Below are 18,160 nucleotides of genomic sequence, written 5' to 3'. Positions count from 1 at the left end.
TTACACTCAAACACTCCTCCCCATCTTCCACTGCCGCCATTTTCCTGCGTAAAGGTCCCCAGCTCTCATCGTGTCGCCCACCAAAGAAGTCCCAGCAGTCTCAAACCCAGCCCAAGATGGGGAGAAACCGCGCTGGAACAAGGGAGCACCAGACAGAGACAGCTCACCCCCCAGCTGCACTTCCCAGGAGCCTCCAGCCACGCTTGCCACGCCCTCGGCCTCTGCCATGCCCTGCCCCCCATTCTCCCCAGACCCCGTTTGGTTAGAGGGGCCACCTAGAGAGCCTTTGGAAAAGACAGCTGACAGGCCTGCTGCCACCTTTAGCCTACCTCCAGCCCCCTAGTGAGCTGGCCGGCTTATCACCTCAGACCAAACCCTCAGGTACATCCTGGGTGGTGGAGGGTGGGGATGGAATGTCCTTCCTGGTTTTCATTTCAGTTAGGTAAGAAGGCCTTCCCCTGAGACTGATGGAGCCGCAGCCCCTGTTCAGTGACCTCCATGCAGGCCCATGTTCCTGGCCCTCCCTCTCCTCTGTATTGGTGTTGGGACGGCTCAGGCCAGAGGCAGAGGGGTGCCCAGGGAGACCTTCAGTGGTCTCTGCTGTAGGCTATGTGGGTGTGGGTGTGGGTAGGTGTGTGGGTGGGAGAGAGAGGGGGAGAGAGATTGAGCTTTTACCTGGAATTCTCAGTTGTAGTTTGAAGAGCACACAGAGTTCCTGGCCTTGTGATATGTGCAGGCATGCAGATCCCACTCCTCCCCAGCCCCCACCCCAAGCAGGCAAAAGAGACCAACTGTTCAATTTCCACACATACATACATGCCCACGGACACGCCTACACACATCACTCACATATACTCACACACACACATCCACATACACACATGCACACATACCCCATGGCTCTCACAAACACACACACACACACACACACACACACACACACACACACACACGCTTCAACTTCCTTACCCCTCAGGGCTCATCCTCAACTCTCTCCTACCACCTGCCATACCAGCCCCCTACCTCTCAACCCCCACAGCCCCACCCGTGTTCTGCGGCTGGCCCCTCCTTCCCCCTCCCACCTGCAGCCCCCACAGGATCTGTGACCACCCCCCAACCCTTCCACTTCTCCCCTAGAGCCTGGCCTGAGAGATCTTGGGCAGAACACTGCTGGTGACCTGCCTTGTGACCCTGGACAAGTCGCTGCCCCTCCCTGGGCATGGTTTCTTCAGCAGAGATGAAATCCCTGGGTCCCATGGGGAGAGGGAGCTGGCAGGACATTGCAAAAAAGAAAAGGTCTTCAGGCCTGCCAGGCCTCGGCCCCCTCTTGAGTGGCATTTCCCCGTTCCAGGGCCTGCCCAGTACCTACCCCTCAGCCTCCCCATCCCCTCCCTGAAACATTCCTGGCAGCTCCAGCCCCACCCACCCCTCTCCTCCTGTCTCTGCACCTCCCGCCAACAGCACGGGCCCACTCGGTGCCAGGCCGCGCACACACACCCCCTCTGGAGGGCTTCACGAGGAGCTGTCCACACCGAGAGAGGCCTCGGATCACATTCCTACCTGCAGGGTGCTCGGCACAGTGGGTCATCTCGACTCCGTCTCCCACCCCAGCCCGTGCCTCTGCTGGCCCCACAGAGATCCCCTTAAGGCATTCTGGGCAGAATCTTCTGATAAGATAATCCTTAGCGCCCTTTCTAGCTGTCCCCTTCCTGCCCAGAGGCTCACCCTGTCTCTGTAGTGCTCTGTGACACACACACACACACCCCCCCCAAGCACACATTCGGTGACCCTCGGCTCCCGGCCTGGCTTCCCACCGCAACCCTCTGGACCCCAGCAAAACCAGCAAGCAGCCTGGCCTCATGAAGCCTGTGAAGACACAATGGTCCTGCAGCCTCTGCAGGGAACGGGTTGCTCCCCTCCAGAGAGTGGGAGAAAATAGTCTTTGGCTTCCCCACTGCACTTTAGAGCCATGACTCATTGTCCATCCCGTGAAAACACAGCCTCTGATTCCTAAAAAAGAAAAAAAAAAGCATGATCTGTTTTCAGTATCTTAGAATTCAAATGTTTGTAATTATAACAAAAAGCATTTCACATTTCTGCATGGAATGTAATATTTTTTTTATGTCAAATAATGAAAGACAAGAAAGCAACATAAATGACAGCCAACAGGTTGCTTTCCTGAATACATGAACCCCTAAGCAAAAGACAAACAATGCAGCAGGAAAGTGGGCAACAGACAGAGATAGTAAGAGCTAGCATACTTCCAGAGTACTTACTCTGCAGGTGCCCGGCCCTGTCCTAAGCACACTGCCTCCGTGAGCCCAGGCAGCTCCCACCACAGCTCCTCGGCACAGTGTGGTCATCCCCGACCTAAGGAAGGAGACAGAGGCACAACAAATTTAAGTAAATGGCCCAAGGTCACACAACTAAGATGTCAAAAATCCAGGATTTGAACTTTGGCAGTTTGAGCCACTAGATTGCCTACAAAAAAAGAAAAAAGAAAGAAAGAAAATCAAATAGCAAATATGAAAAAAAAAAATGTTCAACCTAACTCAAAGAAATACAACAAGGGGCGCCTGGGTGGCTTAGGCAGTTAAGCGTCTGACTCTTGGTTTCAGCTCAGGTCATGATCTCAGGGTCGTGGGATCGAGCCCCGCGTTGCGTCGAAGCTCAGCAGAGAGTCTGCTTGAGGATTCTCTCTCTCTCCCTCTCCCTCTGGCCCTCCCTTGATTGCATGTTCTCTCCCTAAATAAATAAATAATTTGTTTAAACATATTACATACATTCAAGGGGTGCTATCTATTGAAAAAATGAAAATAAAATCGTTTCTATGCTGATTGAGTTTTTGCCTTTATATACTGACTGCACAAATCGCTGCTGTTTTTTTAAAACCCAAGAGGCTCATGCCATCCAACTACACCGTGTTTACCCCCTCCCCTGTGGCTGGTCCATGCCAGCCCCAGAGTTGCCTCCTGACCTCCTAGTCACTCCCTCACACTCGCCAAGGACTCTGATACCTGGTTCTGGGGGCTCCTCTCCAGCCTGGCACCCCCACTCTCCCAGGCAGATAACCTGCCCAGCATCTTAGCCTGACCGTTCCTTAACTCCTCAATTCCAGTGACCTTCACATCCATCCCTTTCCTCCTGTCTCTGCCCATGGCCATGCTCTAGAACCTAGTCTGCTCCATCTCTGGAGTGTCAAACTCTGGTCTCACACTATGGGGCCGGTCATAACTGTCCCACTCAGCAGATGGGTTCTTCACCTGCACAAGCATCCCCAGGCCTGAACCCCATTAATCTGCTTTCTCTCTGCCTGCTACCCTCCTTCTTTCTTTCCAGCTTGGACCCCTCGGACCCCTCATCTTTGAGCTCTCACCTTTCAGTGTCCTCCACCTAGACAAACCCCCAGCCTGGCTCAACCTAAATGCTGAACTCTACCTGAGTTCCAAACTGCAGACCTTGGTGAAGACCATACCCTCAAGATGTGGTGTCACTACCCGTTCACAATCCCTAGGCTCAGCTGCATCCTCTCTGCTACTGGGCACCTCTCTCTGCCTTTGGTCAACCAGCTTTTCCAATCCTCCTAGTTGCTATGGCAAAGCTTCTCAACTCTCTCCCTGTGCTCCACCCTACCCCTCCACCCTCACCTTCAACAAAGTTACATAGCATTCTTCTTCACTGAGAAAATCAGGCTGTCTGGTAAAAACTCCTTACCGTCCCTCCTCCACCCAGACTTACCTACATGCCCACCTTTCTCATTCTCCCTCCAGGCTCTGAGGACAGACTATCTCTCCCCCAGGACACCAGCCTCCCTCAACACCTCAGATAGAGCATTCCATTCACCGGTCCCTACTTCTTCATACTGTCACCTTCTGTTTCTCCTCCCCCTCTGACGGCCTTCCCATCTGTCTGCATGCTCTTCACTGGAGCTTCATGGGGGCACCAGCCACATGTCAGCGGGCAGAGGTTTGAATGGGGCGAGGAGGTACAAACAGTGAGTGCCAACTACAATTTCTCATGAAGTTTGGCAGTAAGAGAAAGCAAGGTGGGAAGTTAGCTTGCCTGGAAAGCAAGCTAAAGGAGAGGATTTTTATAGGTTGGAGAGACTTGAGCGTGCAAGTTGGTGGAGGAAAGGGAGATAGACCATAAGGAGAGAGGTTAAATATGAGGGTGTGGGAGGAGCTAATTAATGGGGCGGGGGGGTGCTGGCTTTAAAAGTCCAGGTGAGAGGGCGCCTGGGTGGCTCAGTTGGTTAAGCGACTGCCTTCGGCTCAGGTCATGATCCTGGAATCCCGGGATCGGGTCCCGCATCAGGCTCCCTGCTCGGCGGGGAGTCTGCTTCTCCCTCTCACCCTCTCCCCTCTCATGCTGTCTCTCTATCTCATTCTCTCTCTCAAATAAATAAATAAAATCTTTAAATAAATAAATAAATAAATAAATAAATAAATAAATAAATAAAAGTCCGGGTGAGACCAGCCTTGGTGCAGAGGAGAAACACCTCTATGTGGCAGGAAGGAGCTAAGGATGGATAAGGATATAGACACTTAAAGGTGGGTGGAGGAGGCTAGTCCAGAGAAGTTTCTACAGACTGTGAGAATGGCTATTTCTGTTAAACGTTTTGTAGGGTTGTTCTGTCCAAATTCTCTACACCTGATCACCCTATGCATGTACTTTCTCTGGTCTCCGTCTGAATGACAATAACTCCCCCTAAAAGAGATCAGCGGTCTCAGGGGAAACCATGCAACACCAGGGTGGCGATCTGGTTTCACTTGGACTGTCACTTCTTCCTAGCTGCACGACCTTGTCGCTAACCTCTATGGGACTCAGCTTCTTCTTCTGTAAAGTGGGAAATTAAGAATGTCTATCTCATGGGTTCTTTTAAGTAGCGAAGAAGATAATGTTATCAGATGTACTTAAGGACTCAGTAAATGGGAGTTGTTGCTGATGTTGAAGTTACCGTGACCGACAACCTTTGGAACATCTGCCACCTCTTGCGATTCCTATCCTCTCTTTTCTGGTAAAAGCCTAAGGAGACTAGGACTTGAGACACTGCCTCTCTTGATTTGTCCTTCATTTGATGACTCTGTACCAATGGGGGTGTCCGCGGGGTCTTACATTACCCCTTGTGGTGCCACCACCCTGCACCCTGCTCCCATCCTCCATCCCCAAGGTTCTCCGCTCTCCTCTCTGCACACTGGCAATCTTCACCCACCTTCTGGTACATCCATTTCCCATGTTCCTGCTGAACTTTCTGGGCTTGCAGAACCAGATATGCAAAAAATGGTTCCCCTACTTCATGCTGAGGTTCACCGTGAGATACAACGAGCAGATGGCAAGCAAGAAGCGGGAGCTCTTCAGCAACCTGCAGGACTTCGTGGGCCCCTCCGGGAAACTCTCCCTGCTGGAGCTAGGCTGCGGCACCGGGGCCAACTTCAAGTTCTACCCGCCCGGATGCAGCATGACTTGTAGTGACCCCAACCCCAACTTTGAGAAGTTCTTGATCAAGAGCGTGGCGGAAAACTGACACCTGCAGTTCGAGCACTTTGTGATGGCTACGGGGGAGCACATGCCTCAGGTGGCCGATGGCTCCATGGACGTGGTGGTCTGCACCCTGGTGCTCTGCTCCGTGGAGAGCCAGGAGCGGATCCTCCAGGAAGTGCGCAGAGTGCTGAGGCCGGTGAGTGAGGAGGTAGTGGGAGAGACTCATCTTCACTGCGTGCTCAGCTGGACACCTGTGGGCTTCAGTCACAGCTCCCATGAGGGGTGACCTTAGGTAAGTCCCTTCACTTGTTCCTTTAACCACTTATATATTCCATAAACATTTGGATGGGGTGCCTGGGTGGCTCAGTCGGTTAAGCATCTGCTTTCTGCTCCAGTCATGATCTCGAGGCCCTGGGATAGAGTCCCACATCTGGCTCCCTGCTCAGCAGGGAGTCTGCTTCTCCCTCTCCCACTCCCCCTGCTTGTGCTCTCTCTGTCAAATAAATAAAATCTGAAAAAAAGAAAAAAAGATTTGGAGAATGTTGACTATGTGCAGCAACCCAGTATGTCTGGGATGATCACTTCATCTCAGGGAGGTCAAATGACTTGCCCAAAAGCGCATAGCTCACAGAAACGTCAGAGACATAACTAAACTTTAGACACCTTAACCTCTAGGTCAAGAACTAGGCCAGAGATGTCACCACGCCACTGCTCTGGTGACTTCCAATCTGGTGTCTTCCAAGTCCCATCACAGAGTTCAGTCTCCTAAAGATGACAACAGTGAACCCCCCCACAGGGCATGCCAGAACATTGCCCTTCTCCAACAAATGAGGACCGATAAGTACACAGATAGCCATCTGTATTTATGGCGCATGCTCAGTTTCTACTGTGGGGCCTCAGGAATTATCTGCATGCCATTCTCTGGGCTTTTTTTCTAGTTAGTCATTATTCATTCGTGGAAGAATGAAAAATTACCCTGGAAAAGAAAGGAGGAATTGGGGAAAGTATCTCCAGGGACATGGCATGACCTTGCACCTAAGAACACTATTAATTTTTCACTGTTTCTTACTCGGTTGTCTTTAATTTTAAAGGCAATTGATCAGTGCATCCCCCACTGTTCAAAAGAATTGAATAATCAAAGAACATAGAGGGGAAAAATGCAAGTTCTCCCTTACTTTCCTAAATTCCTCTCCCCCAACCTGTCCCTTAGGTCGCTACTATTAATGGATATCCTTCCAAACTTTTTTTTAGATTTTCTTTTTTAAATACTTTCCTAGTATTTGGAAGTTTGTCTATCTATCTCAAGTTTACTAACAGGTACTGTTATATTTCAACCTGGACTTCACTACCAACACACCAAAATTATATAGTTCGATGACCTCCCTCAACTTAGAGCAGACCTTTAACGCTTTCCTCCCCACCCCATCAATCTCTCCGTCCCATAGCCTAGGTTTGGTCAATCTGTAACTTTAGTTTCAACCTATTACTGAGGATTTTCCCCCTTGGGTTCTGTTTCAAAGATCTGTTCTAATTTATAACATAGCTTAGAATCCATTTATCATCATCCATCTATCTGCTACATATTTTACTAGATTTCTTGCTCTCCACTATTTCACATTCTCTGTGTCTACCCCTATCTTGAGGTGTTTTTGTGTTTTTTAAAATTTAATTTTCACTTGTCTTAACCACCTTCTTGAATCATTTCTTAAGAAGTGGTTCATGGAGACTTCCTGGCAGATCTGAAAATGTCTGTCTCCTCCCTCACACTTCAGAATATTTTGGCCAAGATTCGTAGATCTGAGTCCTTTCCCCAGAAGCGGTGGGCACTGTTCCACGTTCCTGGGGCTTTTCAAGTTGTAAGTGGTAGTCTAATTCTCTTTCTCTGTCCTTTTCAGGTAACCTGTTTTTGTGGTTTATTGTTTTTATGCCTGGATTTTTTTTTTTTAGGATTTTCACTTTATTTTTCTTTTTCTTTCTTTTTTTTTTAAGTTCTGAAACTTCACCAGCATATGATGAGGTATATAGCTTGTTTTTATTAATCTTGGTAGGCATTCAAAGAACTGTTTTTATGTTAATACCCAAGTCTTTAGCTCAGAGAAGTTTTCTTCTCCTGTTTCTTTCTTTTTTTTTTTCCTTTTTTTTTTTCTCCTGTTTCTTTCTTGACTAGTCCTTCTCTTTTCTCTTCTCTTCTTCTGGAACAACTGTTATCGAGATGTAAGATCTCCTAGCTTTGGCATCCTTGCATTCATCTCTTCATTCATAATTTCCATGTCTTTATACTTTTGTCCTGTGTTGCAAGGTAGTTCCTCCGTTTGATCTCCTGGAAGACATCCCCTGTTATTCAGCAGTGTTTGTTCTACTTTTTCTTTTTTTTTTTAAAGATTTTATTTATTTATTTGAGAGAGAGAGTATGTGTGTGCTTGCACATGCGCCTGAGCGGGAGAGGGGCAGAGGCAGAGGGAGAAGCAGGCTTCCTGCTGAGCAGGGAGCCCCACTCAGGACTTGATCCCAGGACCCCGACCCTGGGATCATGACCTGAGCTGAAGGCAGACGCTTAACCCACTGAGCCACCCAGAAGCCCCTGTTCTACTTTTCATTTTCCCTATTGAATTTTAAATTCAGGATTCTTTTTTAATCGTCAAAACCTCTTTCTTATTCCCAGATCATTCATGGCAATATGTGGTTGAATCCTCATAGAAGTCCTTCTGTTGGGGCACATTGGTTTTCAGTTCTACCTTACTTGTTCCCATACATTTTCCCCAGTAGGAGGCACTGGTTCAGATTGTTCACATTGGTGTCCTCCCTTCAGGCTGCTGTGAGGGTGGGTAGACAGGACTCCCTTGCCTGAAAAATGGAGAGAGCTTCTAGGCTCTTTGGGGCCTCTGGGTATGAACAGTTCTGTCCCAGCTCAGGCAGAGTGGGTTCTCTCTAGGGCGACCGTTGTCAGTAGGTTTAAGGGGCTTCCCTCCAGACGTTGCAGAGTGGCCAGGGCTGAGTCCTTTCCTTGCCCTGAGACAGTGGATCTACCCACTCAGGTGCCGGGGCGGTGGCGGGGTGTGGGGGGGGGGGGGGGCGTGTCTTGGCCCTGCTAAACAAACAAGCTTCCCTGGGCCTTTGGTTCCAGGGTTGAAAGCTCTCTCTGTGTAGCACTCTTCTTTCTCACAGCTGGCTCGACATTCAATTTGTTTAGGTTAATTAGTGTGTTAAAAAAAAAAACCAATTCTCCTCCAGTGCGTCTCCTTTACCACTCACACAGAACCCTTCCCTTATGACACTTCCAGTCACCAGTCGGGGGGGGGGGGCGGTTCTCCATACCAAGCAATTCTGTGACACCAGCTGGGTGTCCCACACAACTTAACTCAATTCTGACACTAGACTGGAGCTGGTGTCAGATCCCACAGGTTTAAGGCCTCAGTCCTACAAGTCTGTCCCAATTCAGAAATCTGTTTCCCACGACCCCCTCCTTGGATTCAGTTAATTTGCTAGAGTGGCACACAGAACTCAGGGAAACACTTATGTTTACCAGTTTATTAAAGGATATGATAAAGAATACATACGAACAGCAAGATAAGACAAAGGGCAAAGTCTGGGAAGGTCCTGAGTCCAGGAGCTTCTGTCCCCATAGAGTTGGGGTATGTTACCCTCTCGGTACATGGATATGTTCACTAACCTGGGAGTTCCCCAAAACCCCTACTATTGGGATTTTATGGAGGCTTGCTCACGTAGGCTCGATCAATTATTAACTCCATTTCCAGCCCCTCTCCCCTGTCTGGAGGATGGGGGTGGGGCTGAAAATTCCAAATTTCTAATCATGGCTTAGTCTGTGACCGGCACCCATCCAGGAGCCATCGAGGAGCCCATCCAAAATCGCCTCAATAGAATAAAAGATGCTCCTAGTGCTCTTATCACTTAGGAATTTACAAGGGTTTTAGGAGCCCTGTGTCAGGGACAGGGTCAAAGACCAAATATCAGAAGAAGAGATGCTCTTAATGTTCTTGTTACTTAGGAATTTACAAGGGTTTTAGGAGTTCTGTGCTGGAAACTGGGGGCAGAGACCAATGTACACTTTTTTTTTTATTATCTCACAGTTAGTTACAAGTTGTTCTCCTTTCTAGCTTCCAGAAGTGTTCTACAATCATCTCCGTTGCTGTTTTCTTTGTCTTATGGATAATCAGTTCTACTATACCATAACATATGCATTCCTAAAAATCACCACACTATGCAAAGCATGCAATACAACCACAGGGCTTATGGAGGAAAAAATCGGGTTGGGGCACAATACTTAAGAACCTCATCAGTGACACATTAAAAAAAAAATAGAAACCTAATGAAAAGGGTAGCACAGTTTTATGCATATTAAACAGTTAAGAAGTTCATAATGACTACCATAAATTAGGCATTTTATCTGGCAAGAGACTAAGTTTGCTTGTGGACATGGGCATCGGATGGGTCACAGCTTGTCAGTTACCATGAAGTTACTGTGAGTTACCAGTGGGAGGAGGTTGGGGTGGGGCTGAAGTCCAGGGAATGGTGGTACCACCTGGTATGGAGGGGTGGCAGCAGGTAGGTGTTAAGGTGTTAGAGTTGTGTGCCTTTTGTGTATGCCTCCATGACTAAGTGAGACTGGGTGCAGTTTTCTACATTCACCCATGTTCTTGACGGACAAAACTGTGCATAAGGAAATGCGAAATTCACACTATGCACAGAGTGATCCATAATATACCGATTATGTGGAAACCAACTCTCATGTTCAAAACAACCAACTATATTTGTATCTAAATAAATTATTAAAATAAACAAACCTCACTGCAGTTTTATGGATTTCAGAAGGGAACAGAGTTAAATATGTGTGTCCCATCTGCCAGATTTCACTGGAAGCTTTTTTTTTTTTTTTTACCTGAGTGTCACCCACAAGTAGACAGTGGGATATTCGGGGCTAAGGACAGGGGACTCTGTCTGCATCTCTCTGCTGGCCGGCACCGCATCTGACCTTCATTTGGTGCTCACTCATGTTTATTAAAGGGTTGAAATGTAAGTTGTTGTGGAACCGAGTCATGCATCAAACACAAAATATGTGTGGACATTTTTGAAGACAGACTATTTTAAATAGATTCCCATCTCCAGGAGATGCTGGTGACTTCAAGGAACATACAGCCGCCAGCCGCCAGCCAGCCTAGCTGGAATTTCTCCCGTCCACAGTGGCCCAGCCCAGCTAGGCACAGCCTATTTGAAACCCCGACAAGAGAGCCCCAGAATGCCCCGGAAGAGGCTGCCTTCCCTCAGCCAACATGGCAGCCCCCCATGCGCACTGGCCCGGCAGCGCTCTCTTCCCCGTATTTGCATGCACGCTGATGCAGGGAGAGAGCGTGGAGGCACCCCACCAGCCTCTGCGTGCCAGGGCTCAAGGCCTGCCCTCTGTCAGCCAGACTCCAATAAGGAGACAACAGTCAGGCCAGCTATCTGAGCAGAGAATTGTTAACTAGGCATAGAGTGTTAACTGGGCCCTTGAAAGGGTAAAAAGAGAACCCTCTTATATGCCAGGCCTGGCATGGGTGGAGGTAGCTACCATCACCAGGTCTAAGGGAGCAAAGAAAAAAGATTAGAACAATTAACATTTAGGAACTTAGAGGAGGGGCCCCAGGGACCGCAGGCAGGCCTCTGAGGTGGAGGCTCTGAGCGACCCCCAGCTTCTAGCAGGGCCCTAGGAGCCTCGGGCCCAGACCTGGGAGCAGGGGGCGCTGGCTGGCTGGCTGGCGCTGGTATCCCCGGTGAGAGGGCACGATGAAGCCAAGTCTCCAAGTGTTGGGAAGACTGCCAACTGGATTCAGCTGCTGCTACAGGAAGGCACTGTGGAGGCCAGGGTGAAGGCTGTTGTAGGGCCAAGCTCCCACGAAAAGCCAGTAGGCGGGGAGGGGGAGCCCACAGAAAGCAAACACCTTGCAGGCTCCTTCTGGTGCCCCCTATTGGCAGAAGCTAACAGAGCCTGCTGGCAAAGCCAGTCCCAACCCCACAGCACAAAGCCGAGTATGTAAGTGAGGGTCTGGCGCTCAGACACAGTAACAAGGCTATCACACCATCAGCTGGGAATCCCATCCGCCCCACATCATTTCTCCTGAGCTGGCGAAACCAGCCCATGACTTTGGTATTTGCCCCCCACATCACCCCTCAGCCTTTCAGTGAGGGCCTCACTGGCACAGCCCCTAAAACAATCAGCTGTAGTCGTGGGTTGAATTAATTAAGACACCTTGGTGTTGGATGTCTAGCTGAGTTGTATAATAAAAATTTCTTGGTATCTTCCATTCTTGCCATCATTCCTGATATACAGCTGGTACCCCTGAAATGTTTCTTGAATAAAACCAAAGGTATTCACACGCATGCTAACTAAATCAAGATGCTTTTTTGCCTATTAAAGTATTGGCTATCTTTTGAAATAATAATATGCCAATGTTGTTTGAGTGTGGCATTCAAATTAGGTCAACCCTTTAGAAAACAATTAGCGGGGGTGCCTGGGTCGCTCAGTTGGTTAAGCGACAGCCTTGGTTTCAGCTCAGGTCATGATCCGGGGTTCCTAGGACCGAGCCCCGCATCTGACTCCACTCTCAGCCGGGAGTCTGCTTCTCTCCCTCTCCCTCTGCCCCTCCCCCTGCTCGTGTGCCCTCTCCCTAAAATAAATAAACCTTTAGGGGTGCCTGGGTGTCTCAGTCATTAAGTGTCTGCTTCGGCTCAGGTCATGATCCCAGGGTCCTGGGATCAAGCCCCACGTCGGGATCCCTGCTCCTTAGGAAGCCTGCTTCTCCCTCTCCCACTCCCCCTGCTTTTGTTCCCTCTCTCACTGTCTCTCTCTCTCTGCCAAATAAATAAATAAAATCTTTAAAAAATAAAATAAGGGGCGCCTGGGTGGCTCAGTTGGTTGAGCGACTGCCTTCTGCTCAGGTCACGATCCCGGAGTCCCGGGATCGAGTCCCATATTGGGCTCCCTGCTCAGCGGGGTGTCTGCTTCTCCCTCTGACCCTCTTCCCTCTTGTGCTCTCTGTCTCTCATTCTCTCTCTCTCAAATAAATAAATAAAATCTTTTAAAAAATAAATAAAATAAAATAAACCTTTAAAAAAACAGAAAACGATTAGTGAAAAACCGTATCTATGAAGATGTTCATCATTGTTTATAAAGCCTGAGAGAGGAAGAGAGGGAGGGAGGAAGCAGCCCACAGATTCTACAATAGGGGAGTAGTTGAGTAAGTTATGAAACAATCCCTCATGAGTATAAAATGCCTGCATTTAAAAATCAGTTATGCAAATAGTGTTGTACTATGGACAAAAATACTTAACTTTCAGAGAGAGTGGATAGAGAGACACCTGGGTTCCAGTCCTAGAAGGGTCACTTTGCACTGTCCCCCTGAGCCTCGATTTCTTTATCTCTAATATCAGAAAAATAGCTAATTTGCAAGATTACATTAAGGATTAAAGGAGACAGAGAAAACAACTGTGCAGAGCCTAGCACACACTAGGTTATTTCATAAGTAGTGAATGCTTTTCTTATTGCCTTTGGTAAACATGCAGGTGGGAAGGTGTAGCGTTTCAGTTCTAATTATATTTAAAAGAAAACTGATGCACTGGAGAAAAAACTGAAAGGAAATACGCTAAAGTCCTAAACAATGGTTGTATTCAAGTGGTAAAATTATAGATAACTTTTCTCTTTCTGTTGCCCAAATATTAATCACGCAGTTTGGCACTTTAAAAACGGCAAAATATATATCATTTTTAAGGACAGGTGTTGAACAAAACCTTCCAAAGATCAGAACAAGTCATAATTTATTAGCCAGTAAAAAAGTTCAACGTGTTGCCTGCTTACCCGCCTGCCTTTCTTCCTGCACAATTCAGTCCCTACGCTATTAGACGGGGGAAGCAGGCATCCAGGCCAGGGTACGGTAGAGGGTTTCCTCTCCCAACACAGAAGACGGCATCTCTGCTGGGGACAGTGGCTGCAAGGGGAGATTGGTTATACACACAGGGATGATGGTAGGGGAAAACTAGAATGAACCGTGTGGTACTGAAATTGAGATTGAAGGTGTAAATGTGGACTCATGGCCTTCAAGATTGACAGATAGATGAAAATACATAGATTTAAACCATGTCTTTGTATATACATATACACATAGACATATACGTACGTATATTCCTTAACTCTCTCCACTGATGATGTTTTAGATTCTATAAAATATTACATTTATTCAATATATCATGTAGTACCACTAAAAGTCTCTTTATTTCCACATTGTCCACTACCTGAACAGATTTTAGAATTACTGGTCTGGAACATTGGTCTAGAGTATTGGATCCTGAAGGCAACACTCTTTCCTGTCTTAAGGGTCCAGAAATCAGTGGCAAGATTTCAAAAGTTATCAGCCCAGATCGTGGTTTCTAAATACCATTCCTCCCAAAAGGAACCAAAGTTCCTTGGAGCAATGGCTAATTCCAGTGCTGGTGCAAAGATATCACAAGATGAGTCAGGATCATCTTGTTCCAGAAAGTTAGGAAGCGTTTCAAGAATGGAGGAGATATGTCAAAAGAACACCAAAGCCAGCTTAAAGAAGCACCCACGGACCAAAGCTGGGACTATCTAGGCATCAAAATAAATTAATAAAATTGGAATCCCTGAATCTATACTAATATAAATAAATAAATGAATAAATAAACGTGAAGAAGAGAAACAATTTTTTTTCCATACGGAAGATGCTAAACTAACAGATGTAGAAGTAATCATGGATTCGGCAGACATCATAGTAATAATTAAGCCAGAAACATCAGCGATGCTAGAACTAGCAGGAGGTTTAATGAGGCTCGGGACATGTACAGAGTCTCAAAGTACCTCTCCACAACGTCATTTTAATTACAAAGAGGGAAAAAAGTAATTTACAGTGGTGGAAGCTAGAAGATACCATCTGAATCCAGTCATCAAGTGAAGATCACCAGAAATGGGACAAATTGAAATCTCGCACTGCGTGGATAGGATGCAGTCACCTCTGTGATATTCCTGCCGAAAATGTATAACCCAAGTCTAATCATGACGAGACATCAGACAAGCCGAAACTGAGGGACATTCTACAAAATCGCTGGCTTATCATCCTCAGAAGTGCCAAACTCAAAAATCAAGACTGAGGAACTGCTCCAGACTGAAGGGGACCAAGAAGATTGACAACCAAATGCACTAGCGCATGATTCTGAGTGGGGTCCTTTTGCTATAAAGGACGTTATTGGGCAACTGGTAAAACTTGAATGGGGTCTCAGTGTTAGATGGCAGTAATGTATCCATGTTAATCTCCTGATTTTTATGGCCATCATGTGGCTAAGTGAGAGAGAGAATGTCCTTGTTTGTAGAAGATACACATTAAAGTATTTGGAGGTAAGGAGGCATCAGGTCAGCAACTAACTCTCAAATGGTCAGAAAAAAAAAAGGTCTTGGTACTATTCTTACCACTTTTCCATACATTAGAGATGATTCAAAAGAAAGCAAATCCAAAAAGTTTATTTCAGCTGTGGCCAAAAGCTCTGACTCTGTCTTTATCTCACTAAAAACAAAGGCTGTAGCCAGTTTGGTCAGCCAAACCTGTTCATCCTGATGGTCTGGGACAGGCTGCCAGGTGTGGGCTGGGCAAACAGCTCTCTGTCCAGAGGATCAGACTGGAGGCTGGGAGGGGGAGGGCTGGAATGGCAGCTTGGGCCGTGGCTTACACAAGGAAACCTCAGCACTGAGCATTCAGGAGGACATTAGAAGCTATGGCCTCTAGGGCTTGGGATAGGAGGAGAAGCGAGCCAGTGTTCCTTCCACACCCCACCATGACCAAGCTCATCCTATCGGGCCCCAAAGGCTCGGAGAAGGGGGAGCCCAGGGAAGAGAAGGGGAGAGGGTGAGGGAGAGTGAAGAGAGAATATAACCTTTGATTTCTGGTATTGGTCACACTGTTGACACATCAGTATGTATTTAATCCACAGAGTCATCAAATTCTGTTGTCCTTGGGCCTCCACGCCATTTCCCAGGGCCGTGTCCCCAGCAGGAACAGGCAGGGGCCCTGCTGGTGCAGTAGCCAGAGAAGCCTGGAGAGGGCTGCTGGAAGCAGGGATTCTAGTCACTGAGGGTTTATGAGGTTTGTTTCCACCCAGCAAAACTGCTGCTTCATTTTTTTGCATATTTTAACAGTTCTGCAAATTTCATAAATGGGAATGCTCAGTGAATGATTTTTTTTCTGCCTGTGTGTATTCCAATTGACTTTCTTCATGTCAGGGTGGCAGGGATAAGTCGAATCACTATACCACTCCCCTCCATTTTTCCACCTGCAAAGGCTGTCTGAGGCACCTCATCCTAAATCCCATCATGTATGTGAAAGCCTAGAACGGTGTGTTTAGTTATTGAGAGATGGATAAGCCATAGTTAGCTGTCCTAAGAAACCAGTAAGTTCTGGCTCTGGAGATAAGAAGCCAGGCATTAGTGGATACAAATAGTGTGGCTAAAATATTGACTACTGCAAGGCACGGAGACCGTCCTCCCCACCATGCCCCCGCCCCACGGGGCGCTGTCCGTTGTGCTGAATGGTCAGTTTGCAGCCGCAAGGAAAGACTGACCCCTGCTCAGAGGCAGGAGTATAGGAGAGTGAGCTGAAAGTAGGGTTTTCCCATCTTAGATACTCACCAAAGGCTGGAGAAAGCTCATCTGGGCCCTGATTGGAAACTGCAAGAATCTAGACAAAGAAGAGAGGCTCTCAGGGAACTAAGATGGGGCTTCGGATGTGGCGAGCTGGATTTGGGAGCTCTGAGGGAAGTAAGGGAGTCCTCAGGGTTTGCTCTGCCCCAGGGCTAGAGGTCCTGTAGCAACAGCCACAACCATGAGCACAATGCCTTCTAGGGCATGGCCAGGCCCTTTACAGACTGTTCTATCTGAAAAGCATCTACATATCACAGAGCCCGAGTCAACAACACCTTCAGCCCACAGAGCTGGGGGGTGCTCCGTTCAGCCCCAGGGCCTTGCCTACCCAGCCCTTGAGATCCAGTTACTGGCAACGGACATCACATCCGATCGTGATAAGGTCACAGCCAGGCTCATGTCTCTTCCTGCCTGGGTCCAGCATCTGTCCCCAGTATGACCTTTCTCCTCCCCAACCTGGTCCTGACTCATGCTTCCAGAATGGGAACCCGGGGATTCCTGCTGCCCAGCAGGAGCTGACTCATTGCTGGTCCAAGGGTAGCTGTGGAAGGGGCTCAGGGCAGCTGACAGAGATCAGGGAGGAGACACCTGTCATTTCCTGAACACATACCATGGGTCACACGGCCACATTTCATTAGTATACCGATGGGGGGGGATTCTGCCCTTTTTTGGACAAGAACAAAGTGAGTTTCTGGGGCGCCTGGGTGGCTCAGTCATTAAGCATCTGCCTTCATCTCGGGTCATGATCCCAGGGTCCTGGGATCGAGCCCCACATCGGGCTCCCTGCTCGTCAGCGGGAGGCCTGCTTCTCCCTCTCTCACTCCCCCAGCTTGTGTTCCCTCTCTCACTGTCTCTCTCTCTCTCTGTCAAATAAATAAATAAAATCTTTTTTAAAAAAGGAGGAGGGTACCTGGGTGGCTCAGTTGTTGGGCATCTGCCTTCGGCTCAGGTCATGGTCCCAGGGTCCTGGGATCGAGCCCCACATCGGGCTCCCTGCTTGGCAGAAAGCCTGCTTCTCCTTCTCCCACTCCCCCTGCTTGTGTTCCCTCTCTCGCTGTGTCTTTCTGTCAAATAAATAAATAAAATCTTTAAAAAAAAAAAAAAAAAGAAGAAGAAGAAAGTGAGTTTCAGAAAGGATCATGCAGAAGTGAGTTCAAAGGCCAATCTCTCAGCACCAAGCAACACAGCCACCCACTTAGCCTCAGGGAATGGGACTCCCTGGGGCCACACCCCTGGGAGCTGCCATTTGCTCTTCATTCCTCAGCCAGCATCTCTCTGGGCCTTCCTGCCCTCTGCTGCATGGCTACTCAGTCCCTGAGGTCGGCCTGCACAAGGCCCACCTAGCTCTCCTGGAGGAGCCACGCTTGGCTGGTGAAGGGGGCACCAAGACAGAGATAGGTATACCCCTCCCTGCTGGTCCGCTGCTCCGGTGGTCAGGGAGGGGGTCTCCGGTTGGGACCGGAGTGTCAGCTGGGCAGTGTGGCCCTACACCCAGCAGGTGCTTCAAGGCCGGAGATGTGCTTGCTCTCCCCTGGCCTTGGCCTCAGCCTGCAGAGGGTGGGCAGGCGGGGGAGGCAACCTCCTCTCATTCCTGTGGCTTCAGGTGCCTGAGTGATGTCAGGCGTGGGACTCACTGATTCTGGGGACCGGTTGGAGGCTGAGGCATTTCTTTAAAAGCTTATAAATCACTACTTCCCCTTTCAGCCCAGCCCTACCCCTGGCCTGGGAGGACTCATCTCCACATACACAAAGACAGCTTCCCCCAGGCCCCCCAGGCTGCTCACACATGTGCTCAAGGAACCAAATGGCCACCCTCCTGGCCCCCACACCACAGTGAAAACACATGTACACATCAGCCTAAGTCCTACAGGCAGGCCCGTGTGACACGCAGGTGTTGGCAGTGAGCAGCCCTCTCCCTCCTTCACACATACACTCATGTGTCTTCATGCTGTTCCTTGCTCACCGGTGTCCCCAGGCAGAGAT

General features: G+C 48.5%; 1 pseudogene; it reads left to right on the top strand.

Moving 5' to 3' along the window:
* The first annotated feature begins 5,233 nt into the window (after nucleotides 1-5,233).
* On the top strand, nucleotides 5,234-5,767 carry LOC114225719 (thiol S-methyltransferase TMT1A pseudogene; annotated as a pseudogene).
* Nucleotides 5,768-18,160: the final 12,393 nt, after the last annotated feature.

The sequence above is a fragment of the Eumetopias jubatus genome, unplaced genomic scaffold, assembly GCF_037043125.1.
Source record: "Eumetopias jubatus isolate StellerSeaLion01/CBP00866 unplaced genomic scaffold, mEumJub1_p1.0 scaffold_8, whole genome shotgun sequence".
Classification (NCBI taxonomy): domain Eukaryota; kingdom Metazoa; phylum Chordata; class Mammalia; order Carnivora; family Otariidae; genus Eumetopias; species Eumetopias jubatus.
The sequence above is the reverse complement of the archived record's forward strand: the minus strand, read 5'-3'. Positions and strand labels throughout refer to the sequence as shown.